This window comes from Tinamus guttatus, unplaced genomic scaffold (genome assembly GCF_059628265.1).
Source record: "Tinamus guttatus ecotype Peru unplaced genomic scaffold, ASM5962826v1 Tinamus_guttatus_pri_ptg000618c, whole genome shotgun sequence".
Classification (NCBI taxonomy): domain Eukaryota; kingdom Metazoa; phylum Chordata; class Aves; order Tinamiformes; family Tinamidae; genus Tinamus; species Tinamus guttatus.
In genome coordinates, this window is record NW_028289152.1 from 920,732 (window position 1) to 947,334 (window position 26,603).

Genomic DNA, 26,603 nt, shown 5'->3' on the forward strand with positions numbered 1-26,603 from the left:
GACGAAGTCAGTTCTCCATACAACAGCTCTGATTAGTGAGTTATATACTACATGATTCCTGAGCTTCCTGGGCACCTCACCCTTTGCCCATCTCCTCTGCATCTTCTTACATGGTAGGGTTTTATTGGTCGGTCAGAAAGCGACAAGAACCAAAATCTTTCCTTTTCACAAGAATGCATCAAAGTAACTTAAGAATGAACTGAACAACACGTAGATTAGGTATCAAATACCTTGGAAATGGGAAGTAGAAGGAAATGGCATAGTTATTGGTGCTGACAAATTATGCATTGGGTCAGTCTCCTTCTGGCATCTTTGAGCTCCTTGTTCCTCAAGCCATAGATGAGGGGGTTCATTGTTGGAGGCACCACTGAGTACAAAACAGCCAGCACCAGATCCAGATTTGGTTGGGAAATGGAGAGGGGCTTCAGCTGGGCAAACACAAGCGTGCTGACAAACAGGGTGACCACAGCCAGGTGAGGAAGGCATGTGGAAAAGGTTTTGTGTCGTCCCTGCTCAGAGGGGATCTTCAGCACAGCTCTGAAGATCTGCACATAGGACACCACAATGAAAATGAAGCACCCAAAGGCTAAGCAGGCACTAACCACAATAGCTCCAGATTTCCTGAGGTAGGAGACTGTGCAGGAGAGCTTAAGGATCTGGGGAATTTGACAAAAGAACTGGTGCAGAGATTTGCTTTGACAGAGTGGTATTGAAAATGTATTAGCAGTGTGCAGGACAGCACAGAGAAAACCACTGCCCCAGGCAGCTGCTGCCATTTTCATACAAGCTCTTCTGTCCAGGAGGGTGCCATAGTGCAGGGGTCTGCAGATGGCAACAAAGCGGTCATAGGCCATGACAGTGAGAATAAAGTACTCAGCCAAAATTAAAAAGACAAGCAGAAAGACTTGAGCAGTACATCCTGAGTAGGAAATGGCCCTGGTGTCCCACAGGGAATTGGACATGGATTTGGGGATGGAGGTGGAGATAGTGCCAAGATCAAGGAGGGAGAGGTTGAGAAGGAAGAAGTACATGGGGGTGTGGAGGTGGCGGTCACAGGCTATTGCTGTGATGATGAGGCCATTCCCTAGGAGGGCAGCAACGTAGATGGCTAGGAACAGCGAGAAGTGCAAGAGCTGCAGCTCCCGCGTTTCTGAGAATGCCAGCAGGAGGAACTCATTGAAGGAACTTCTGTTGGACATTTGCTCCCTTTGGGCATGGGGACTGTCCAAGGAGAGAAAGACATTGACAAGTTAGGACAGACTTCTCTGAGCAGGGCTTTCCAATTCTTACACCTCTGCCCTCCTCACAAATGCAGATATTACCCCTCCCCATCTTTGCTTTCTGTGCAGTGTCAAATGTCAAAGACCCTTCAGAGTCAAATGGTCAATTCTCCTGCAGATGGGGGGTCCTGAAGAGACAGGTGGCTCATTCCCAGGCAGTTCCTCTCACCCCACAGTTCACTGCCTAGAACCCCACAGGTGAGAGGGGGACTTGGGCACCTCATTGTCAAGGCAGGTCTGCATGGCAGGTGTCACAAGTGCCTTGTCTGAACTGCATCTGAATCCTCCTCACCAAGGAGTCCAAGGGAAAGGACAAGAGCAGCACAGACAGGTGGGGAGACATGGAGCAATGGCATGATATTACTGCCAAGGGAGGCAGGGACACAGAGAGACATGAAGGCACTCTTGTGTTTCTCCTCCTCTGGATATGAGACCACCAAAGATATAGCTCATGACTTAGACTCAACTTAGGTTGAGAGAGGAGAAGAGGTGCTGAAATTTGTAGTTTCTACCCACACTTGGACTCTGTTGCCTGGAGGTGTCCTTGCAGGAAGCAGTGTCTCTCTTCCCACATCTCTCCCTTCTCAGTGCTCACAGACCACATCCCATCCACTGGGCACTCAGAACTGTTCTGAATCACAGCTTTAAACAGACCTGTATGAATCCGCTAGATTCCACCTCCTGCACTGTGCCAGGGAGAAGGTAGCAGGACACCCTTTCCTTCTGACCATGTGGCAGTGAATTCCAAAAGGTAACATCTCCTCCTCCTCCCTACTGCAGAAGTTGGGAGGAGGGAGCTTCCATTCCAGTCATGGAATGGAAGCTTAGAAGACTCCTCCAGTGTTCTCTGTAGCATTCATCTACAACTAGACATTTCCCATGCAAAAGGCTGTGAAGATTTCTCCCCCAAAGGAGTCCTCCAGACTGCCTTTCACGTCACTCTGCCTTCTCTCACCTTATGGCAGCAAGAGCAGGCAGTGCCTGGAACCCTGTTACTCTTTGCTGAGGAGCTTCTCCTGGGCAGAGTGTTGAGGATGGTGAGGAATGATGCAGTTGTCCCATAAGAGAGAAGCACTAATATGTTTTACTGAGGTAAGATACACTAATTTAACATAGTTCCATGATAAATAAGGCAATGATTAAAAATGAACAATGGCAAGGTTTACTCACTTATGTACTGCATGGAGAACAGGGTCAGATGAAAGTGTCAAGGAGATCCTCCTGTTGAATCATCAGTTTCAGAATGGACCCCCTTGCTTTCCAAACTCCTTGTCAGGGGAACCTCGCGGTCGCTGAATCCAATCCTAGTCTCAGATGTGGCCAGCAGTTGACATCTAAAGGATTATGTGCCCAATCGATCAGAGATACAACTAAGGAAATTTTCAAAGGTTTGCAAAGCCTCAACAGTCACTTACTGAGGATCTGTCGTGGGTAAGGAATCTTAAAATCGAGGAGTATCCTTGAGCGGTGTCCCTGCTCCAGAGGAGGTTCTGCAGTACAGCCTGCTGCTGTGAAGGAGAGCTCATGGTGCTCTGGGTTGTGCGTGCTATTTATGGAGGGGAGGAGAAAAGATGATGAACTCATAGTCATATTTGCATACTAGATGGATTTTAGTTGGGGCATGCTCAATGAGCCCCTACCTATGTACTGTTTATGGAGTGGTCAGGTTGGAGGTAGAGCACATGAGGAGGAGATGGGGGAGGAGGAGCACACATTCATACAGAGCTGCCTCTTGGCAGTGCTGCCAGGTTTCCATGAGCTCCCTCCATCCCAGGAGCCTGGCAGAGACCCTGTTGAAGGCATAAATTTCTCTTCCTGCTGGGAAGCAGTCACCGAGGTCACCCTATGGTTTCTCTCTGAACAGTGCAGAGAGACTGATTCCACCATTGCAGTTTGTCAAATCGGGGGATATTTTACTACCAGAGGTGGAAGTAACCCACTCTGGAGATGCCTCTTCCTATCTCTTAGCTACAGTGGATCCCTAAACAGGAACAAGAAGGGAGCTCATTTTCCCAGGGTTCAGGTGTTTCTTGAGATAGTCAGTCTGGACATACCATACCAGTTTATAAACTTTTGGGATGGAGTGGGATTCAGCTGGCTCCCACAAACACGCAGGAGGTGTGGGAGCTGTACCCAAGCTGAAGGGTACACAACAGAGATGTGTACATGCAAGCTCCTTGTCCAAGCTCCTATTATAACTGAGGGGAAATGGAGGTTGGGAGCCAGTTGCCCACACACCAGGTGACCTTTGAAGAAACAAGGTGGTCCCAGATTTGTGCCAGTGTTTCTTTGCTTTGATAGAATAAGTGTGAGACCTTGATGTTTCTAGAGCATCACATGGGGGCCAGATGTGGAATCTCCTTGGCTATCTGCAATTGTTCTAGAGGCCTATTGCTACTACTACAGCTCCACACACTACAGAACTGAGACACCGGCAGACCCCTACTGTGCAAATAGCTCATGTAATTCAGTGCAGACACTTAATTCAGTGACATAAAAATAGGTCCTCAGGGCCTTGTCAAATGGCTGCGTTGTCCAGCACAACCACATGTGTCTAGCAGGTACAGCATGAGATGTATGGGAAAGCCATTCCCTTCTTGGGTGGTTGCTGGGCCAGTGCCCCTGGGCATCCCAGGTTACCAACCTGTGCCCAAACAACTAAATTCTGCCATTGTTTTTAGGAAAGGTCCATCCTATCTACAGCCAAGCATGCTTCATACATGAGAGGCACATCACAGCAAAGCCTGCACTGTAGTTTCTACATTCTTAAACTCTTCTAGTTCTGCGCTTGCTGCACCTCTTCTCACCCATAGATGGTGTGACCAGGGCCTGTGTAGATGATCTCCACAGAGTGGCTGGGTTACAGGCTGTCCTGTAGTGTGACTGGATTACCGTCTTCTTCAATGGCACTTTGTCCTGCCTGGAGACTGGTTCACCTCTGTCACAGGGCCCAAGGTGCTATGAAGTCAGCTCAGGCAGAAACCCCTCTCCTGCCATTTCTGAACAGCCCAGTTCTCTTTCTCACTAGCCTCAGGTACTGGAAGGCCACTGGCTGTCTATGCCAGGATGTCACTGCTCTGAAGTGGAGGCATTGCACACATTAGCCTTTGGGAACAGGTTTCCCCATGGTCAGTGCACACTCTGTGCCACAGCAGAGGCTCTACAGTCCATTTGTTCATAAGTCAATGCAGCTTGGGGCACAAACAGGAGCAGACGGAGATTCACAAGGTCTCACAGGGCTGAAACCTTTCTGGAAGAACTGGCATGTGATGAGATCACTCAAACAACTGTAGGGCTGTGATAGCACAGTACAAGCTGTTCAGGAGAGGCTTTGAGGGAAGGCAAGGAGGATGGGGGGGATGCCCTTTGTGTGTGAAGGGGAAGCTCAGAGGTGTGGTGTTCCATGCTGGGGGAGACAAGAGTTTGGGTGAGGGTTTGTGCGTGAGTATCAGAGGATAAGGTGACATTGCGATGGAAGTTCTGGACTACCTGTTTAGGGTGAGGTTGACACAGACCCCTTTAAGCAACCTGAGCAAATCTGTGACTCAGAGGCCATGGTTCTTATGGGGAGAGTGTAATCTCTCTGACATGCCCTGAAGGACAGTCAGTGCAGTGCAAGGATTGCAGCAGGGTTTTGGAAGGTGTCAGGGAATATTTCCTAGCAGAGCCAACGTGGGCCACAAGGGCTTTCCTGGATATGGAAACTGCAAGCAAAGAGGAACTGAGGAGGGATGAGATAGCCAGTGCCAGCCTTGCCTACAGTGTCCTTGAAAAAGAGGGCTGAGGAAGGACAGAGGCAGACTCTGGCCTTCAGAGGAGCAGACCTGAGCCTTGGGGATCCCAAGGCAGCCATCTCTGAAGGGCCCAGGAACTCCAGGAAGCCCCTAAGTCTTTAAGGGCAACACCCACCAAGCACACGAATGCTCCATCCTGATAGGCAGTAAAGCTGGTAAGCATCTCAGAGGACCTGCCTGGCTAGATAGGGAACTCACAGCTGAGCATCAGGGCGAAAAGGTAGTGCATGGTAGGGGGATGGAGGAGAGGCTACACATCAGAAATTTAGAACTGTGGCATTGACATGGTGTTAGGGAAGACAGTGCTGCCCTAGGATTGACACTGGCAGGGGATGTTAAAGGCATGAGGATGAACTGCTACTACTTGAGTAAAAATAAAAGGACAAGGTGGGCTGACTGCTGAATGGACAGGGAATGCAGGTAGGTCTGAGGAACTCATCACAATGCTGGTTTCCATTTTCACCTGAAAGGTTTCCCAGTCTTGTGCCTCAAGTCATGACTGAGGAGAAAAACAACCAGCAGGGTTGTGAGGTTACTGAGGGACTGCTCGTAAGAACTCAAACTGTACAATTACCATCAGCGGTGCTTCATGGACTGCATAGGAGGATACTTTTAGAGCTGACTGTGTCATAGCAAGGCCTCTCTCTATCATCTTTGAAAGCTTGTGGAGACTGGGAGAGGCCCCAAAGATTGCCGAGAGGCAAATGTTACATCCGTCTTCATAAAAGGTCCACAGAACTTAGTGGGGAGCTGCAATCATTTCAGCCTCAATTTGGTGAGGAATGGACCATGAAGTGAATCCTTTCACATCACATTTCTGGGCACATGTAGAGGAAGAGTCCACATGGTTTTCCCAGGGCACGTTGTGCCTCACCAGCTTTACTGCCTTCTCTGATTAAATAGCTGCATTGTACATGAAGAAGAGCAAACATTTTTTATCCAGACTTTAGCAAGGGGTTTGACATTGTGTCCTACCATAGTTTTGCATGCAACTTAGGGATTTACCATTTAGAGGGTTACACAACCTCATGCATAGAAAGCTACTTGGATGGTAAGGCTGAGAGGGCAGTGGCGAACAGATAACCCTCTTGGGGAGCCCAGAGAGAAATGGAGCAAGAGTGATGACTTCAGGAACCTGACCCTTTTATAATCTGTATTAGTGACACAGAGGAGACAGCACTTGCCATGTTGTGCCTGTGGTACTTCAGGTCTCTCTGAGGGATCTCTGTGGCTTTGTGTTTCAAGGAGAAACAAGTGAGGACAGAGAGACATGAGTAGAGGTAGAGGGGGCAATGGGTGCGAGTAAGGTGACAGAGCAGTTGGCTTGTCTGCTGTGTTCTGGGAAACAGGCACAGGCATGGGACACCACAGGACAGCTTGTGGTGGAGATCGCTATGGGCACTGCCAAAGCTGCAAGGACCCAACAGAACTTTCTTTGTCTATCTCTGTCACTGAGGCCTTGAAGAAGATGCTGCTTCCTTAAATACCTGTGGCCTCATAGCCTCCTCACATTCAGGGAACCCAGGAGGTGCCATATTGCTGTCCTGCACTTGTCCTTGCATGTCCCTACCCTCATATCGCCTCCAGAAAGAGCCCTGAGCAACATATGGAGGAAGGGATCACCCTGCCCATGGGCTGGGTGTCAGTGCCTGCTCAGTCTACTGGATAAAGCATGTGGAGGTTGACTTGCCATCAGAGCCACCTATACATTGTCTTTGTCTATCTACAATCAGCACCTCTAACATCCTGCTTTATCAGTGCCTGGGGAGCCTTCTCTGGTAACAACCCTCCGTGGGACCCATTAATGCTCCAAGAAGCTTTTGGGTTGTCTTCAGACTTCAGCTTCTTGAGGGCTTTGTTCAATCTCCTCTCAGGATGTGAGGTTCATGGACTCAGCACCAAATACACCCAAGGGGTCATTAAAGTGCAACAAAGCGCTAAGGACCCATGACTCTCCTAATTTTTCTCCAGTTCTTCAATTCTTGATGGCTACTTGGAGAGTTTTCAGCAGTGTATAGACCAGAGGAAGATACCAGTGAGCACCTGAAAAAATGATACCTGCTTTCTAAGCTCTCTTTATTTTTCTTACAGAATAAATGATATCTCCAAATCATATTGACCCATAGGGTCTTGTAATGAAATCTGGACATGTAGGAAATGCAGTATGTTCAGTATGAGGATTAGTGGACAAACTTTCTCTTCACGTCCCAACATTCCATTTCCCTAATCAGCCACTGGGGACTTGCATCTCTCCTGTTAAAATATACCTTTTTCCGTTCAAGTCTGTACCTGAATGTTACAGCTCCTCTACACCAATTCCCACCTGCTTTCCTTAGACAACTAGTTGCAGACACAGGAAGTTTTCTTCTTAACTACAAATATAAAAAGAAATTGCATAGTTGATAAAGAAATAAAATACATTCCTCAACTGAGGAATGTAGAGATTACATCCACAGTTTAAAAGATATAGCAGTGGTAACACAAGTTGAAGGGTGGATCAATATGCTTCTCTCCTGAAATTCATTCGCTAGCTGAAAACTTCCACTATTTCAGCATGGGACACCAATTACATTAGGACTACTAAACCCTTTTAGCTGACAAAAGGGTGTTCGCTCAACATTTTTCCAATATTGAAAACCACTCCTCAGCTTTTCAGGCAGAGCTCAAGTGTCTAACCACAAGCATCCTGTGACACTTGAAGAGGTTCTGTTGCATCTAAGGCACCTACTTGGGGCTGCCAAGTCTTGCAGAGGGCATGTGGGAGAGCAGAGTCTTCTAGGTGCCGGTGGAGGTTGGGCAAAGGAGTCCTGGGTCCCTACAACGACACCAGACATCCATGATCTTGTGACTGCATCTTATACCAGCTCTGATAATAACTTTCCTTTTCAGAACAAGAAGATAAAATCACACAAATCACAATAGTTTTCTCATCCTCAAAGCCAGTATAGTAAAATAAAACAAAACTAAGAGTGGGAAAGGAACACAGAGTTTTTTAAAAGCTGAAAAGTGTATCAAAATGTATTCTTTGTATTGATCATGTTCTCAATTTCTTTCTTTTTCTATTTTTATTGACATTTTCTAAATATTCCTGTTATAATCAAGACTGCATCTTTACAAAGTTATTGTGTGTCTCCTGTAAAGCTCAGTGTCCCTGCAAACATTCCCTCCCCAGGGCTGTCAATCCACTGATAACTGCACAGAGTGACTTGCATCCTGAGGGCCAGAGCTTCTTGGTAAGGATGAACAAGCAAAGAAACATGTGCTGAGTGTCATCCTCACACATGTGATGTCTTCTTGCAAAGGCCTGCCTTCTTCAGGCAACATGAAGAAGACACACATTTGCAAGACCTTGTCCTCACAGGGACTTGGCCCCCCTCTATATCTGCAGGAGGTGCAACACAGCAGGGCACAAGCCCTCCAGGAGGTGGACAGTAGAGGTGGTTCAGGTCAGCCTCTTCCCTTCGGTAACACTATGGCAATGAGCACACTGCAGAATGTGTCCAGAGGAGAGCTCTGAGGAAAAGGAGACATTCTGAGTCCCCATTACTCCGCTAGCAGAATGGACACAAAGTGCACTCCTTCTTGTTCCTCAAGTGACAGGCCCAAGGAGCCACCCCAGATGTAGGCAACGAGGGAGCAGGACTGAAGGTGGTCAGATGTCATGAAATTCAGTAGAAATGACCAACTCCAGCTTTGAGTAGGACAAAAAAGTCAGTTTTCCCTGTTCTAATAGGAACCTGCTTTGAACCAGTCCCTCAGCTAATCACCCCTGCTAGAGCACAGGAAAGCAGATTAGTGCCTAATGGCCTCTAAAATGGTTGTGGCTTGTTACCCAGATATGATGTCACAGTCTCTGATGTCATCATTGCTGGTGACCCTGCAGAAGATGGTCAAGCGCAGACTCAGTTGCTTGCCTTCCCCCACCTTTCAAATCAGGCTTTCCCTTTCTGGTGCTTCCCACCTGCAATATGTGTTTGGGAAAAAACACAACCAAACCACCAAGCAATCAACTAAGAAAACTTGACTTGAGATTGAAGGAGTCTGTGTGAATCAGCCTCTGGTATGGAAAGAAATCTGAAGAAACTAAATCTCTGTTGTCTGAACATGTCTGCCCCTGTGAAAGTATCTGCAAGTCAAAGAGATGGTTGGAAAAGAGAGTTGTCTGTGTAGGAGATACATATAGGTCTGTGAGTATAGAGAGCATTTTCACTTTTGCAGCACACTTGGAGGGTGAAATTCTGCTTTCAGTCCTGGGACACATTCCCTGGGTCTGCAGTGTGGTGCCACAATGGATCTCCTGTTGGAAACATCACAAACTTGTGAAAGATAAATCTCCCATAGAAATTGAGAGAGGCTTCACCCCTCACCCAGCATTGTGTTTAAGCTGGAGGAGTGGATGACCTTTGAAGGTGTTTGTAAATCATGGCCTTACTGAGATGTTCATCAGGTGCAGCCAATACCCCCAACTCAAAACCCACCTGTTTTGAAGCCTCATTATCTCTGTCAGTCTTTTCCACCTGTTACCTCCCCCTGAGCAGTTCACACCAAGTATCTCAACCTGGCACAAGTGCACACAGTCATGAAAGAAGAAAAATGCTGCCATTCAGCTCCTGTCTGTGTGAACTGGAGTGTGCAAGCACACACTAGACTGCTCACCTGACAAATGCAGATGTTCTGGAAAAGGGACCAGGACATGCAGGGTGCAGAAGAACAGAGCCCAGGTTGTGTCCTGTGTTGCAGGGACACACTGGGGAAGCTGTGCCAACCAGGTCCATCCTCCCAGAGCAGCCCCTCACATCATCCCTTCCCAGAACTGGCTCCTCACCCCAGCAGTGCTGTGGAAAATGGCCATCTCCATTCTCCTGCACGTCTCTCCATGCCCACCACGCTCTCAAAGACAGCATGAGAGCCCTGGCCCTGCAGTCAGTCCAGCAGCTCCTGCTGCCCCAAGGACAGAGCAGCCTGCCCCAAGCTCATGGCCTGCATCCAGCCTGTGGTCATGAGCAGATCACACAGGGACTATGAGCTTGTCCTCTGCAGTCCAATAAGTTCACAGGCAGAGCAGCAGACCCTTTTAATGATCTGGGTGTATTTTCAACTACATCTTCTCAAGAAGATGTCAGGTATGTGTCTGAGGAGATCCCCTTGTATTTTAAAGGTGTCCTGCCCCTGTCACTACTCACAGGAATCCATAGGAAACATAACCGTAACACCACCAAGTTGTGATTTGCTCTTGGGCTGTATACACACACCAGAGCACAAGTGGAGAGTGTGGAAATGAGGAGAACAGCCCTGAAAAGAGAAAGTCCTGCTGCTGGAAGTGGAAGTGTCTCCGGGAAAACTGCGGCCCCCATGCAAAGACTGCAGCCAGGAAATGACTGCTGCAGCAATGAGGGCCTAGTCCTGAAGAGCAGAGGGTCTGTCCCCACAGGCTGCATCCAGGCTCTCCTCCTCTCCACTCCCACTCCACTGTGAGCACTGGAGTGCTGGAGAGGACAAAGACCAGCCCACAGAGACACAAGGCTGGCACCCTTGCAGGAAGGAGCGTGAGATCACACCCTGACTCTGGCCAGGAGAGCTGTGCTCTCCTAAGGGACATGGGACCTGTGCTCTCAGCCCATCTTGACTTGCCAGAGCCCTTGGTGTCATTGCTGAAAGAGACACCACAAAGAGAAACCCTCTGCATTGCACTGAGTGCATCTGAGTGAGCTGAGACTAGCAGGCTATGAGGTCCCCACATCTCTGCTGATGAAGGGAGAAGTCTGTCTTTCTGCTTCAACAAGGTCTCTGGGTCAGATTCAAAGGATTCCTGAAGACAAGTGGCATGAACAAACACAATTTTTCCTTTAATAAGAATGTAACAGGGAAAAGTCAGTAAGAAATGAACAACAGCCTTGATGCCAGCTACCCTGGGAATGAGGAGGAGATGCACATGGGACACTTAAGGGTGTTCACATTGTACCTGCTGAAGCAATTTTCTCAGCGCATCCTTGAGTTCCTTGTTCCTCAAGCTGTAGATGAGGGGGTTCACTGCTGGAGGCACCACCGCGTAGAGAACAGCCACCCCCCGATCCAGGGATGGGGAGGAGATAGAGCGGGGCTTGAGGTAGGCAATTGTGATGGTGCTGAGAGAAAGGGAGATCACGGCCAGATGAGGGAGGCACATGGAAAAGGCTTTGTGTCGACCCTGCTCCGCGGGGATCCTCAGCACAGCAGTGAAGATCTGCACGTAGGACAACACAGCAAAAACAAAGCATCCAAATCCTAAACAAAGAGTAAATATCATAATAGCGACTTCCCTGAGGTAGGAATCTGAGCAGGAGAGCTTGAGGAGCTGGGAAACTTGACAGAAGAACTGCTCCACAACATTGCCTTTGCAGAGTGGTAATGAATATGTGTTGGCAGTGTGGAGGAGAGCATTGAGAAAACCACTGCCCCAGGCAGCTGCTGCCATTTTGACACAAGCTCTGCTGCTCATGAGGGTCTCATGGTTCAGGGGTCTGCAGATGGCCGCAAAGCGGTCATAGGCCATGACGGTGAGAAGAGAACATTCTGCTGAAAGCAGGAAAACGAGGAAAAAGACCTGGACAGCACATCCCAAGTAGGAAATGGCCCTAGTGTCCCACAGAGAATTGGCCATGGATTTGGGAACAGTGACAGAGATGGAGCCAATATCCAGGACAGAGAGGTTGAGAAGGAAGAAGTACATGGGAGTGTGGAGGAGGTGGTCATAGACTATGGCTGTGATGATGAGACCATTGCCCAGGAGGGCAAGCAGGTAGATGCACAGAAACACTGCAAAGTGCAAGAGCTGCAGCTCCCGTGTATCCACGAATGTCAGGAAGAGGAACTCATTCAAGTAGCTGATGTTGGACATTTTCTGTCTTGCAGCACTGAGGGGGACTGTCCAAGGAAGTAGAGATGTAGACAAGTTAGTGAAGACTGCCATGAGCAGAACTTTCTCCTAACTCCTTTCCCTGCAGTAAAATGTTTATCTCTCCCCATCTCAGCAAAACCATCACAGAGCTCCACGGCTTGAGCTCCATTTTGTGCTGTGTTTGCTGTGAGGACATAGAAATCATCTGGATTGCTCCAGCACTTTGAGTGAGCTACTGTGATTCCTAGGAGCAAAAGGAGTCACCACGGTGTTAATGCAGAGCAAGGAGACCTCCTTGGCCATCAACCTTGTTAATGGCTGCCCTGTACTTGCGTCTCTGAGGTTCAGGACCTTTACACTCATGTTACCCCAGAGACAAATGACACCACTGAGCACAGAGGAATCTAGTACCAAAGTGCACATCAGCAAACACTGCGCCCTTCCTCAGAGGATCTCAGGATCCACAGGGTGGGTGTCTGAACTGCATTCGAAACCCACCCTGGCCTGATAGTCCCAGGGCAAGAACAGGAACAGCATGGACAAGTGGAGAACACAGAGCCATGATATTTCTGCTGAACCATGATATTTCTGCTGAAAACGGAAAGGAGAAGGAGAGGGAGAGGACGCTGAGGATCTCATGAGTATGAGATCCTTCTCAAATGGCGACTGGACCTGCCCTGCAGGGGGTCTCTCCTTCCACCCAGACCTTGTCCCTGCACTCCCCAGGCAAGCTGAGTGTTGCCCCTTGCAGACAGCAGAGTCACTGCCCCAGGCACACAGCACCCTGGGGTGGTAGGGACACTCTGACAGTGTGGCAAGGAATCCCTGCTCCAAACACCTCCTGCTCTGCACCAGGGAAATGAGGAGAGCCATCCTGGCAGATGCTATCAGCCATGGGATGTGGTAGCTTTAGAGGACTCCTCAGGGTACCTCATGGTCATTGCCTAGCAAGGGAGAGACTTACTGTGTTAGGGGTTATGAAGATTTCTCCACCACGGAGTTCTCAGACATCCTCCCACCTCTGAACATCTTTAACTTCTTTCTGTCTCACTTGTCTCGCTCATCTTGCTTGTCTCAAGTTGACACCTGCAGGAAATGCCCGCAGCTCTGCTGCTCTTTGCGGAGGAGCTTCTTCTGGACACACTGCTGCCAGGTTGCCATGAGCTCCACCCCAGGAGCCTGGCCATGCTAGGAAGAGTGGCACAGCTGGAGGCGTGACTTGATTTCTCCTCTTGCTCCCTCCTCCCCCGCCTCCAACAGTCATTGAAGCAGACTCAACTAATTATTTATAGTCTCCCTCTGAAACACAAAGACAGACTGAAGCCAGCATTAGAAATGGTATCATCAGAGGATGGTTATCTAGGAAAGGTGGAGCTATTGCACTCTAGGACACCCTATTCCCACCTCTTAACTATGTAGTAAGCTTAAATGGGGACAAGGAGTGAGCTCATTTACCTATCTTTCAGATGAGTCAATCTGGGCATCTCATGCCAGATTTTGAAGCCCCCAGGGATGGAGTGGGATTCAGATCCCTCTTGTGCACTCCGCAAACTCACAGGTCACAGGTAGTAGCATTGCTCTTGCCAAAGCTGATGTGTGTGTAAATGGGATTCTGTTGTCAGAATTATAATCCCTCATAATGAGACAGAGTTCATTATAATCCCTCAAGATGGAAGGTCAAATGCCCACACACAAACATAGAATAACACAAAGAATCACAGAATGGTTGAGGCTGGAAGGGACCTCTGGAGATGACCTAGTCCAACCTCTATGCTCAAACAGGGTCACCTAGAACATGTTGCCCACAACTGAGTCCAAGCAACTTTTGGATATCCTCGAGGAAGGGAGACTCCACAACTGGATACCTGTTCTAGTGCTTTGTTACTGTCACAGGAAAGAAGTTTTTCCTCCTCTCCTGATGGAATTTTTTATGTTTTGTTTTGGGCCCATTGGTTCTCATCCTATCACTGGGCACCACGGAAAATAATCTGTCCCCATCTTCTTGACAGTGACCCTTAAGATATGTGTGCATGCTGATAAGATCCCCTCCTCAGCCTTCTCTTCTCCAGGCTGAATAGTCCTAGTTCTCCCAACCTTTTCTCATAGGAGAGATGCTCCAGTCCCTTCAGAATATTCGCAGCCCTACTCCAGCTGTTCCCAAGTCGTGGGGAAATCAGAACCAGTATTCCAGATGTGGCCTCACCCGGATTGAGTAGTGGGGAGGATCCCTCAACTTGCTGGCAAAATGCTTCCTAATGCACCCCAAGAATGCATTGACCTTCTTGGCAACAAGTGCTCCTTGCTGGCTCACGGCTAGCTTGTTGTCCACCAGGACCCCCAAGTCCCTCTATGCAGAACTCTTTTGCAGACAGTTGGCACCCATGGGATTATTTCTCCTTAGGTGCAGGACCCTGCCCCTCCCTTCGCTGAATTTCATGAGATTCATCTCTGCCCATCTCTCCAGCCTGTGCAGGTCTCTCTCAATAGCAGCACAGCTCTCTGTTATTTCAGCCACTCCTCCCAGTTTTGAATCATCAGTAAACTTGCTGAGAGTGCATTCTGTTCCTTCATCCGATCATTGATGAAGTTGAACCAAAGTTAGACCAAGTACTGCTCTCCAGGGAGGGCTGCTAGCTACTGTCATGGAATGAGTGGTCGTCGGGGTGAGTGACAGAATGCACTTCACTCTTGTAAAAGGAATAGTAATAGGTTTTATGGATATGAACAATGGTTTAATGACATTCTAGGGCAAGGTCACTTATTATTTACTGCATGGGATACTAGATATACACCGAATTATCAAGGAGACCCTCTCGTTGAATGACGGGGTTCAGACTGGACCCACTTGCTTTCCAAACTGCTTCTGAGAGGAACCTCAGAAGCTTCTGGGAGGAGTTTGAGTGCAGTTGGATCCAATCCTAGTCCCACACCTAGTCACCGGTTTATGTCTAAAGAATTTTGTGCACAGTTATGTCCGTAAAGTTTACAAATTCGGAGAGTGTGGGATAGCCACTTACCACAGATCTGTTGTGGCAAGGATCTCTTAACCCTGAGGAGTATCCTTGAGAGGTAACCCTGATCCAGGGGAGATCCTGGCATGCAGCCCACTGTCATGCTAGGAGAGCTCAATGGGCTCTCGGTCTCTCCCTGTGTTTATGAGTAAGATGATTGACCTATAGTCATTCTTTCATTTCAACACAATTTTGGCTGGTGTATACTCAATTAGCCCTTGTCTCCCTGTCAGAGTGCCGCCAGCGAGACGGTTGTTGATGGTTATTGTCTGAATGGGGGAAGAGATTGGGGAGGCAACCACCAGCAGCAGATAATGTCACTAGTGGTTAACACCTGAATAGGGCTACCTGTAAAAAGTCAGGTCGGGCTGACCCATCACAGGTACAGGCCCCCAGCTAGACTCTGCATTGCTGATCATAACCCTCTGAGCTCTGCCACTTAGCCAGATCTCAATTCACCTCATTGCCCACTCATGTAACTCACACTTCCTGAGATTCTCTACAAGGAAGACAATGTCAAAAGCCTTCCCAAAGTCAAGGTAGACAACATCCACTTTTCTGTCCTGCATGGTCAGTCATTCCATCATAGAAGGCTATCATATCAGTTAAGCATGACTTCCTCCTGATGAATCAATGGTGACTATTCCTGATCACCTTCTCATCCTTCTCATGCTTACAGATGGCACACACTAGATGAAATGTTGCATAGATGTTCATAAGTGGACTTCTGGCCTTGGCTACCACATGGTGTGCTCTTAGTGGGAAGTTCATTTCACCCTTATGCTGCCACTTACTCTCTATGCCAGCATGTCTCTGCTCTGAAGCAGGGCCATTTCACACATGATGTTCTTGACTCTTTGTAACAGGTTTCACCTTGACCAATCTGTGCTCTGTGCCACAGCTGCTGCTCTGCAGCCTAAATTCACACAAAAGCATGCAGCCTGGGGCACAGATAGGAGGCGATGGAGAGGCAGGAGCTGTGCCACCTTCTTGGAATACCTGAGAAGTGATGGTCTCACTCACATGACTTCAGGACTACAATGGGAGGGTAGAAGCTCATCAGAAAAGACCAACAAGGACATTAATGATGGGGACATGCCATTTGAGTGAAAGGGCAGTAGCGACATAAGGAGATATTCCACGGGGTATAGAAGGGGCTAAGTGCTTGTGGGTGAGCATCAGGGTGGCTTTGTGATGAGATATACAGACCACTGGATCAGGGTGAGGAGGTTGATGCAATCTTCTTTAAGCAATCTGAAAAAGTCTTTGCATCACAGGCCCTGCTTCTTATGAGGAGCCTTTATTTTTTTCTAACTTTCAGTGAAATGAAGTAGAGAAGGTTTGTGGAAGGCCCTGAGGACAAATTCTTAGCATAGCTGGCAGGTAGGAAAACAGGGGTGATGCTGAGCTGCATCTAGCACTTGCAAGCAAGGAAGAACTGATCAGGGATGTGATTAGCGGTGGAAACTTTGGCTGCAATGACCATGAAATAGTGGAGTGCCAGATCCTGAATGGACTGAGGAAGGGCAGTAGCATCCTGCAGATTTTGACCTTCAGAGGAACAGACTTGAGCCTCTTCAGGGGAGTGGTGGTGAAATCCCAAGGGAGACAGTTCTGAAGAGCAAAGGGGCCCAGGAAAGGCATTAGGTCTTTAAGGACAGCACCCACCAAACATAAGAATGTTCCACAGCCATAATCAGTAAAACCAGTAAACATTTCAGGACACTAGCCTGGCTAAACAGGAAAGTCATGACTGAGGTGCATTTGAGGTGCATTAGAAGTCTTCATACAAGTGGTAAAAGCAGGAGCAGGCTGCAGAGGAGGAAGTCAGAAATACTGTATGGTGTGATGATGTAGGGTTGGTGGAAGGGAAGCCAAAGCTCTTCTAGAATTGACACTTGCAGGGGATTTCAAGGGTATGAGGAAGTGTGGTTACTACTCTAACAGGGAAAGAATAAACAATGAACTCATGAGCTCACTGCTGAATGGGGCAAGGGCTCGAGTAATAGTAGATGCAGATAGGTCTGAGGACCTTAGATTCAGTCTTCACCAACAAGGTGCTCAGGATTCTCTGCCTTGATTCAGGAATCCAGATGAGAAAAGAAATGTGCAATGATGAGCAAAAGCAATGCTAAGAGAGGGATTATGTGCAAGAACGAAACCTGTTGACAAAAGTGTGCAGGAATTTTGAGCCCTGGAAGAGAAGCAGAGGGAATGGGACTCGTTCAGTGTGGAGAAAGGAAGATTCTGGTGAATCTCAGAGCAGCCTTTCAATATGAACAGGGACATTTTTGAGAAGACAAAGCAAGGCTCTTCACAGTGGTGTATGGTGGGAGGAGGAATGGCAATGGACATAAATTGAAACAAGAAACCTCTCAAGAGGCAGTCCAGAGAGGCTGTGTGGTTTTCATCCTTCATAGACAAGACTTGATGAAACTCTTGAGCAATTTCTCCCTGTCTTTGAGTAGGAACACTTGGATCTCCCTCCTGCCTTTGATCCATCACTGGAACATCCCAGAATAAGCTTTGTTCAGTCCTACAATACCTATAAAATGTCCTCAACAAATTCTACACAGTCTCACATACCTGCTTCAATATCCCACAAGGAATTTGCTCTTTCCCAGGAAACGTTGCACAGTAGTACTTGTCCCTCTGCAGAGAGGCAGTAAGAGTAATAAACTCAATGCCCATCAATCAGTGATCCAAGAGCTCTGGTCTCTGTTATCCAAATGCTGAAGGACTGGATTGCTGTTATTCATTTTATTCAGGGTTACTACATATTTTACTCATGCTAACCAGGAGCCTTCTGGAATTCAGCCAAGGAAAGGGCTCCAGAGTCCTTCACCTGGGGTGGAAGAAACCCAAAGGCCCCCTGCAAAAGGTAGATTTGGGGCTGATTGGTGAAAGAAGAGTTTTCTAAAAGATGACCTGGGGCTCTTGGGGAAGAAGCAGGAGTCAGCCATGTGCACCAGTGGCAAATGCCATCCACCAAGAAAGGACTCCCATACTGCAGGCAGATAAAGGGGTTGAGATGTGTGAGGAAGCTGTTCCCTAAGCTGCTAAGTCCACCCCTGCCCTGGGAAGGAAGCCTGGGGTGGGAAGTCTGATCCCCCTTGTCCTGGTGTTGCCATTTAGTAATTTTCATGGATTAATTTTCACTCATGACTTGCAAGAAAACTATGTTGTTCTGGAAAAAGAATCAAAAGAAGGATTTGTTTATGCAATTCCAATAAAAAAAATATGAAGTTGTCATTCTGTCTGAAAGACTTCTTTACTACTTGATCATTCCCTACCAATAGTGCAGACAAGAGTAGTCTCCTGGCGCCCTGAGAGACTGCATCCAGACCAGGGCCAAACCACAGAGCACTGTCCCTTCGACATCTCTGCAGTTGTTGGGGCAGGAAGAGACTCTCATTGTACGTGCTGCTCCCATGCTCTTGCCCTCCCAGGGGGAGTGTGGATGGAGAGGAGCAAAGCCCTTCCCTGAGCCACGTCTGCCCCTGCATGCAGCACTTGTGTATGCGTCACAGCTGTCCCTGAAGCCAGCAGCAGGAGTGAGTGGGGTGAGGAAGTGCCCCTTCTCTGGGTGATGTCCCCACAGTTCTAATTGCCCCCAGGCTGTGTGGTAGAGGGGCCATGGAGAGCAGGAAGAGCTGATCCTGGTCAGGGAGCTGAGCACAGCCCCTCCCTAGGCACCAGGCCTTCCCCCTGCACCGTACTGCCCACCAGCAGCCAGCAGTGGACCGAGGGCAGCATCCCCTTCCTTGGGGCTGGGGCATGGCTGGGCTCAGGGATGTTCCCATTCCTGCAGCACAGGTGTCTCTCCTGATGCCAGAGCTGTGCAGGAGAGCCCCAGGCAGGACTCTGTGCCACGGTGGGAGATGCAATTTGCCTGTGAACTGAAAGGTTAGTGATTCAAGCCCAGTCATGGATGGTGAACCCTTGGTAGGATGCCTGGGAAAGGGACCTTCTGCCTGGCACCCTGGCTTTTGCTCATGCTCAGCAGAAACTAGTGGAGAAAAAAAACTATGATAGCCCTGTGGCTCTGAATCAGGCTGAGGGGAAGGACCTGTGAATTGCTCAGGGAAGGTCCTGTCTCCTGAACCAGGGCTCCTGTGAATGGAAGTATCATCCTGGGTGGGGCTGGTACCACTGATAGTCCCCTTCACACCTGGGTGTGCAGAGATAGGTCCTGCCAAGGGGTGTAAGCTATGGCATAAACTCCAAGGCCTAATGTCAATGAGAGCAGTCCTGCTTTTGGGTACATCTTGGGGATGTGTGGGAGCACAGGCAAATGGAGGCAGTCCGGGAAGGATCCTGGCAGTGATTTAGCAAACATGCAGGGCAGTCTATGAGAGGAGTGGGGCAAGGGAGCCCGAGAGGCAGCGGCTGAACCAGAGAGTGCAGATAGGTTGTCTGCAGGTTGAGGGGTTGAGGGGAAATACAAGGCAGCTTTGCACTAGGATGATGGGCAAAGCCGAGGGTTTGTAAGGATCTATGAGGAACTGAGGCAAACCCACAGATGTTCATTTCCAAGCAAATGAGCTCCATATTTGCAATAGGAGCTTCTCAGGTGCACTCCCTCCATGACTGGAGAGGAAAAAGGGCAGCAGCAGAGGCTGAAGGACTCCCTGGTTGCACGTTATACTAACTTGCAGAGTTTCTGGCATGAAAGAGCTATTGCAGCTCTTGCCCATCCTGCAGGGACCAGTGGGAGACGGGAGCCCCTCAGGGCTGCAGACAGAGTCTCAGCAGGGGGGAACAAGGTCATCTGCAATGGCACCAGATGTCCATGACCCTCTGATGGCATTCCACTCCAATTCACTTTCCTTAAAACAGACCACACACAAAGTCTCCTCCAAAGACCAGTAATTCAAAAGATACACCACCACCAAGAAAAGAACTAAACATAATGAAGGAGGGCTATAAAATGGTAGATATTGAAAAGGGTTCACTAAACATCTTTTTGTTTGCAATTTTGATGTACAGTATTTTTTCATATTCAGATCCACACCATTAGAAAAGGTATTTTTATGTCCTGCACAGAGTATAGAGGCCCAGACCAGCTGGGACAGTAATTGCTCACTCTTTGCTCAGAGCCATTCCTGCTAGGAGATGCTGAGCTCTCTTGCCTGCTCTCTCTTGCCCTGCTCAGTTCCCCTCCACCCCAGACACCAGGATGCTGCAGTGATGAGGTCCAAAAGGCGTCTGCAGGATGGCCATGGAGGAACAGAGGTTCCTGCAGGTTTTGTGGCTGAGGAACTCTCAAGGGAAGGAGCCGTCAGTTGGAGCAGCGAGAGGAGCTTTGTGGTGGCTGCCAAGGAGCAGCTAGATGATTTGGTGGGCTCAGTGGTTAGCGCTCCCTCCCGCGGTGGCAGCAGCCACCTGCACTGTGCGGCTGTGGGGTGAGTGTGGCGTAATGCTCGTTGCTCTCCCTGGCAGCCATGTTTTGCGTGCCCCACTGTGGCTATGTGCGCGCAGTTCCAGTGCCCGACTAAGACAAGACCCACGGCGAGAGGAGGATTCATCCTTGTTTCACAGTCTGTGTAGCGCAAGGGCAGCCCCTGAGCGCCCCATGCATTTCCTGCCCACTGCACTGCCAGTCCTGGCTTGGCACGCGTTGAGGAGGGCCAGACCCTCTGTGACACGGGCTATGCTCACAGGGGACATCCCGTGTCACAGGCACAGCAGTCAGAGCGCACGCTCCGACCTTTCCTCACACGTCGCGACGAGCCTGGGAGAGCCCACGCGCTGGGACTGCTCTCGGCTCTGCTCTGCTGCGAGGAGCCCACGACCCTGAGCGGGAACCAGCGAGGGGTGGCCAGAGTAGCACAGGGCTAAGGTGACGTGTACAGGAGGAGCAGGAGAGGAGCTGTTTCCTCATCACCTCCTGTTTGCTCTTCATCCAGAGCAAATGAGCAAGGAAACTAGGATGGAGCTCTGGGACCCTGGCCTTGGCAGATCTCATGGGCAGTGATTGCTAGTGCTGCCAGCACAGGGTAAGGCCTCTGGGAGCTCTATCTCGGGAAGTCTCACAGAGACCATGAACTGTGAACATGTCTGTGGAAAGCCTGGGGCTGGAGGAGCGTGGATGAGGCTGGAACTGCTGCCAGAGCCCAGGCTCATGGTCCCCTCTGCCTCACTTGGCAGTGTGGCTGCCAGGACTCCTGGCTCCCAACCCTGATGCTATCCCCATTGTCCTGGGACACCCAACTCAGGAGTCCCTGCCACAGGTGCTTCCCAGTGGAGAAGGCCTACCTGAGCTGCCAGGCCTCCCCATTAATCCATTAATGCCATCTCAGTCTCAGCTGCTGAGACCCTCTCAGGGTTGGGCTCGGTTTGCTCATTGAGTACGACTGCACGTGTCACCTCCTTGGTTAACCATGTGCTGCACATTTGTGAGCAGGGCCACACAGAGCCTGATGTGTCTTCCACGTCTTTTCCAGAGACCCTTGCTATCTGGGAAGGAGTCTCCAACTACATTCTAGAGCAGCTGATGCTGAACAAGGTGGGTCTGCTATCCTGCATCTCCCCCAGAAGCCCTTCTTCTGCACTGGAGGTATTTGAGGGATGAGTTCTCTATGTTTCCTTGCATTTTTTGAGAGCATGAAGAAGAGGTGGAATGAAAACACCTCAAGTGCTCTTCTAAAGACATTCTCCAAGGGTTCTCCAAAGCTTACCCCACTCCTCCATTCATCCCCTTGGCACAGCAGGATTGAGCAGGACACCAAGCTCCATCCTCATGCAGCTGACCAGTCAGAAGCCTCTGCACTTAGCACTTGAATAATGCTTTTCTTCCTTCCTCTCTCCAGGGAGTCAGAGTTGTTCAACTTGGCACCTTTGGTGTGGTGACAGAGCAAGTTGCTGTTAGGAAATACGGCCTTGTGACTCTTCACAGACCCATGTTCCATCTTTCAAAGACTATTGCGGAGGTTCACGGCCTCACCTATGATAAGGCCTATGCTCCTGGTAAGAGGACATGCTGAAACTTTGGCCTCTGCTTTTCTGGGACATCTTTGGGTTGGGCATTAGCCCTGTCTAGCAGTAACTGTTAAAGCTCCAGACCAATTTCAATTTGTAGATCTCAGGACCTCATCATGGCAATTACCATTATACTCCCTCTCTCCCTGAATTGATTTCACAGCAGGCTACAGCTGCAATTCTGTAAAGGCAAATATTGACATTCATGCTGGCTTTTCCCTTCTCCTTGCACCTTGAAGTAGGTCACAGTCAGCTGTAAGAGCCCTGAAATGGAGACTGGGATCCTAGTGCATGTGAAAACCCATTGGAGGCAGGTTTTTGCTGTGATTGCTAGTCATCCATGTGAACACTACAGCTGTAGTGGACATGTGTGATAGGTGTGGGGCAAAAGGAGCTCTGAGCTGTATTTGGAATAAGTCTTCCCTTTGTGAGGTCTCCACATCTCTGGCATGACAACTTCACAGGCTGGCACTTCTCAGAGATGGGCCTCTGGCACCAAAAGCAGGGATGTTTTGTGCACTTCAGAGGATACTGGATGGATTGGAGGATTAAGAGGAGTGTAGTGCATTCATTTTTTTTCTTTCTTTCCCTTCTTTCTTTCATTTATGTAACATGGCTCTGTGAAATCTTTCCCAGTGTGGAATGGGCTGAGCTTGGCCCAAGTTCTTTGACCTGGCACCCATGAAAGAAACTCATCATTTCCTCCTCTCCTTGTCCTGCTGTCAAGCCTCACATTCGTAGAAGATGGTTGTGGCCTTTTCTTTTAAAACACTGTAGGGAAGAAAGCATTGCTATCCACTTGGCACATCTGCTTGCAGTGCTTTGAACATCTTCCCACATGATTTGTCCCAGAAGGTCAAGAAAGGGAGTTCTGTAGGAGCTGCTTGCTTGAAGACCACAAAGCTGTTGATGCTGTGTTTTTGTGTGTTCTACTAGTGCCTTTTTCCTCTTGGTCTGCTTCCTAGGTCATAAGCTTTGTGAGCCCCTGAAATTTGCTCACATAGCCAAGGACATCTCTCTTCCCCGCAAAACAGTGGAGGCTGGCATAGAGAAGACCCTGCGTCTTTTCCGCCGCTGCCTCGAGAGCGGGAGAAATGTTGTGTTTGTGTTGAAGAACATTGCCATGCTTATAATTGAAGGAGCAGATGTGAAAATGAGATTTTACAAAGAATTCCTGAAAAGACTTAACGGGACCGAGCAGATGCTAGCGGCCCTTCTTACGGTAAGTTCTCCAGTTCTCTGGTGCTCCCTGTCATCTTTTTGAATTCCCAAGCGAATGCAATTCTACTAGCCTGCCATGACCTGTTGAAGGACATGGACAGTCCTGGCTGAGAGGAATGCCAGCTACCTGGACAGTTTGTCTTGGGCATTCAGAGGACTTGGCAATGAAGTTGAACCTGTGCAGAAGTGTACTGGGTCCACTCAAAGATTCATACAACCCAGGAAACAGTTTCCACATTCTCAGCAAAGAAGGCCAAGACAAGAGGAGGCCTTGTGTGTTTTTTTTCCCCACTAGACTTCCCTCCTTGCAAAAAGCCATGCTTTCATGCCCCTTTTTGTGAGGATGGCCTCAGAAGCCATGTTTCCCCTAGAACATGTCTGGCAAGGCAGCAAGTTAAGCCATTTCCCTTAAGGTTCTGAAAATTATTTTTATGAGTCCCTTTGGAAGCTCAGCCTGATCTCCTTATGGATATAATTGCCTAGGCCGTGGGAATGTCACACAACTCTGTCAACTGTCTATTCACCTCATTTCTCTCTCTTTGAAGCATTAGGTCCCAACAGCAGGGAAAACAGTGCGGTCCAGCTGGTGAAATGCCTTCTCATGTGCTTGCCTCCCTTGATTTCTGCATTAGAAGAGACCTGAGCTAACCGAGTCTCTGAATCCTGAGCCTTGTAAAAGGCATGACCATGTTCCTCCCCTTTCTCCTTTATTTCTCTCCAGTTGTTACGGTGCATAACTGGAGGGACTGCTGATGGGAATAGAATAATTGAATGTTTCAGAGGCAGCTCTTTCTCTAAGCTGTAGAAGAATTTGTTTCCCCTGTGAACACTTAGATAATTCTCTTGGCATCATGTCCCATGTGTTTCTCTCCTTTGCAGATGCCGGAGATGAGGAATTCGGTGCTCTCAGGCACCGAAACTGCTCTTTCCCAGACTCACTCGCGTCATGTCATTGTCTTTCCTGAGTGAGTATGTTTCCTTCTTGGAAAGGAACCTGGCCAAGCAAGTAGCTGCTCATGGCATGTTTTGCAACCTTGTGTTGCCAGTCCTTGTGAACGCTGCTCAGAAAGCCATTTATGAGCAACCCTTTGAAATGCACATCAAAGTACAGGTCCCTCTTAGTTGCTGCTTTGGGACATTTTTATTTCTTTTGAGAGATCTGTAGGAATGAAATGCATCCTCATCATATTGTCTTGGGCCATTTTTTTTTTTTTAAATGTGGGGACCTATGTAGGCCAAAGTGAACACTGTGGCTAGTGGTATTTTGGAGAGCTTTCTCCTGGCTCCCATGGTGCTCAGTGTTTGGTTCTATTATGTGTGTGGGAGATGCAGGTTCGTCAGAAAGGACGATGAAAGGATTCTGGAAAGCTTAAGGGGACTAAAGTGTTCTGCCTGAACATGATCAGGAACAGGAGATGGGTGATGATCCCAAAAGCACACAGGGGATTTGGGTTGAAATTGGTTTGGCATTTTCACAGGAAGCACAGGGAAGAGTCAGAGGAGAAACGTCATGCCGCTCCAGGCACTGGAGGTCTTCATGATGCCTCTCACCTTGCTGAGACACTCCTCCAGCATCTGGCCTCTTCTGCCTATTGTGCTTTGAAAAAAGAGGGACTCCCCAGCACCTCCCAAATGCCCCTGTGTCTCTATTATTGACAGAGGTTGCAACAGTGCTCCCGCTTTAGACTGCCTCCTTTTCTGCTTTCCAGGTACAAGGTCGAGAGTAGAGATCAAAAACTACCTAGGCCACCTGTAAAGCCCAAGCAGGAGGAGGAGAGGAGAGGAGAGGCCAGCACTGTCCAGGAAGGTAATGGAGCTGCTGATTCTTGGTGGAGGCTTGCGCCTTCTCCTTCTGTGCTCCTGGGTAGGCCATTGGAACCCAAGTGACTGTGTGATGGCTCAGGTAGCATGAGGCGCTAGAGTTGACGCTGCTCCCCCAATAGGGCAAATCTCAAGTGAGTCCTGAGGGAACAAGGCCTCAGCGCAGCACAACACTCTCACCTGTACAGGATCCTCCAAGTTCAACTTTCCTCCATTTCCATGTCCTGCTCTCCTAAACATGCCGCATATACACCCTGAAAACAACTCATTGGTTTTGATTGTGTCAAAAGAGGACCTCTAGGCATGTGAGATCAGTAGGCAGATCCAAGGATCTGCTCTCCTGCCTTAAATTACTGCCCTCAGAGAGACTCTGTTAGGCCACCCATACATCCCAGCGAGTCTCCTCTTTCCTTTTTACACTTCTCCTTTCTCTGAATAGGATAGAGAGTGAGAAAAGCACTACCTCAAGAAAGGATGTTGTAAATTACAAAGAATAAGTGAGAGAAAAGGCAGTGCCCAGAATGGCCAAAGCCCACCCAGGAAATGAGGCTTCAAAGGAATCAGTCTGACACCCCTCAGTTTGACCTCAGGCTGAGAAAAGCTGCATAACCGTCCCTTTCAAGAGCCCTCTGCAATGCTGTCCTGGATGGTTTTCTTGTCTTCTGCCTACAGGAAATCTTCCTGCTAATCGTCTCCTCTCCAGAAAAAGCATCCCAGAGCCCACACTTGCTGCTCAGAATATACAGAAAGAGCAGAGGAAGAAATCTGAAAGAAAAGAAACTCATGGCAGGTGAGACACTTGCCACCCTCTCCTTCTTGGACTCCGACTCTCCAGGAACAGTAGTTGGGGCTACCAGGCAGTATTCCATATATTTGCCAGGTCTCTTGGAGGCTGCCTTTGTAAAGAACCGTGCTTTGCTCATGTTGCATCAAGAGACAGCTGGTACTCGGGCATAAGGATCATTCCTGTGGGCACTTCTTGCAGCTCTGGGCATTAGAGCTGGGGGTGAACTCGCTCTCTCTTCATGTGAAAACAGTCAGTTGAGCCCACATCATTCATGGCAACAGCCAAGAGAACTGCCTTGTGCTGCAGAACTTTCTAAGGGCAGGACAGACACCAAAATTCCCCTGTGCTCACAGCACCTCTCCATAATATCTCTTTTCAGGAAGCTTCCAGCCGTCCACAAGAGATCCTCACGGAAGGTGAAGAAATTCAGGAGGAAGGGCAGTGTACCCATGCCCCCAGCGGAGAAACTGGTGAGAAGAATAGTGAGGTGGCCAGGAGAGGTATGTGCAACTGCCTAAGAACCTCCTTATGCGGTATAGATTCATGGGAAAGCACAGGTCTGTGGGCAGGGAGTGAGAGAGATCTCCTCCTGAGATCATTTGGCCGTTGACTGCCATTGTCATGGATTTGCTTGAAAAACTCATGCTCTGATTTTGCAATGCATTTGTCACTACTGCATTCTCAGGAAAGACATGAGAAGACCCTCCTTGGTTCAAGTGGAATGGTACCTGCTAGGCCTCTCAGGAATAGGGGATGCACAATTCTGGTTTAGCTCAGCTGATCAATTAGATCAAAAACACAATCTGCAGATGTGCTGACCTATTAGGATTA

General features: G+C 48.8%; 1 pseudogene; it reads left to right on the forward strand.

Moving 5' to 3' along the window:
• LOC148592340 (coiled-coil domain-containing protein 81-like) overlaps positions 1-25,779 on the forward strand; it is a 38,167-nt pseudogene extending 12,388 nt beyond the window's left edge.
• The last annotated feature ends 824 nt before the right edge of the window (positions 25,780-26,603 follow it).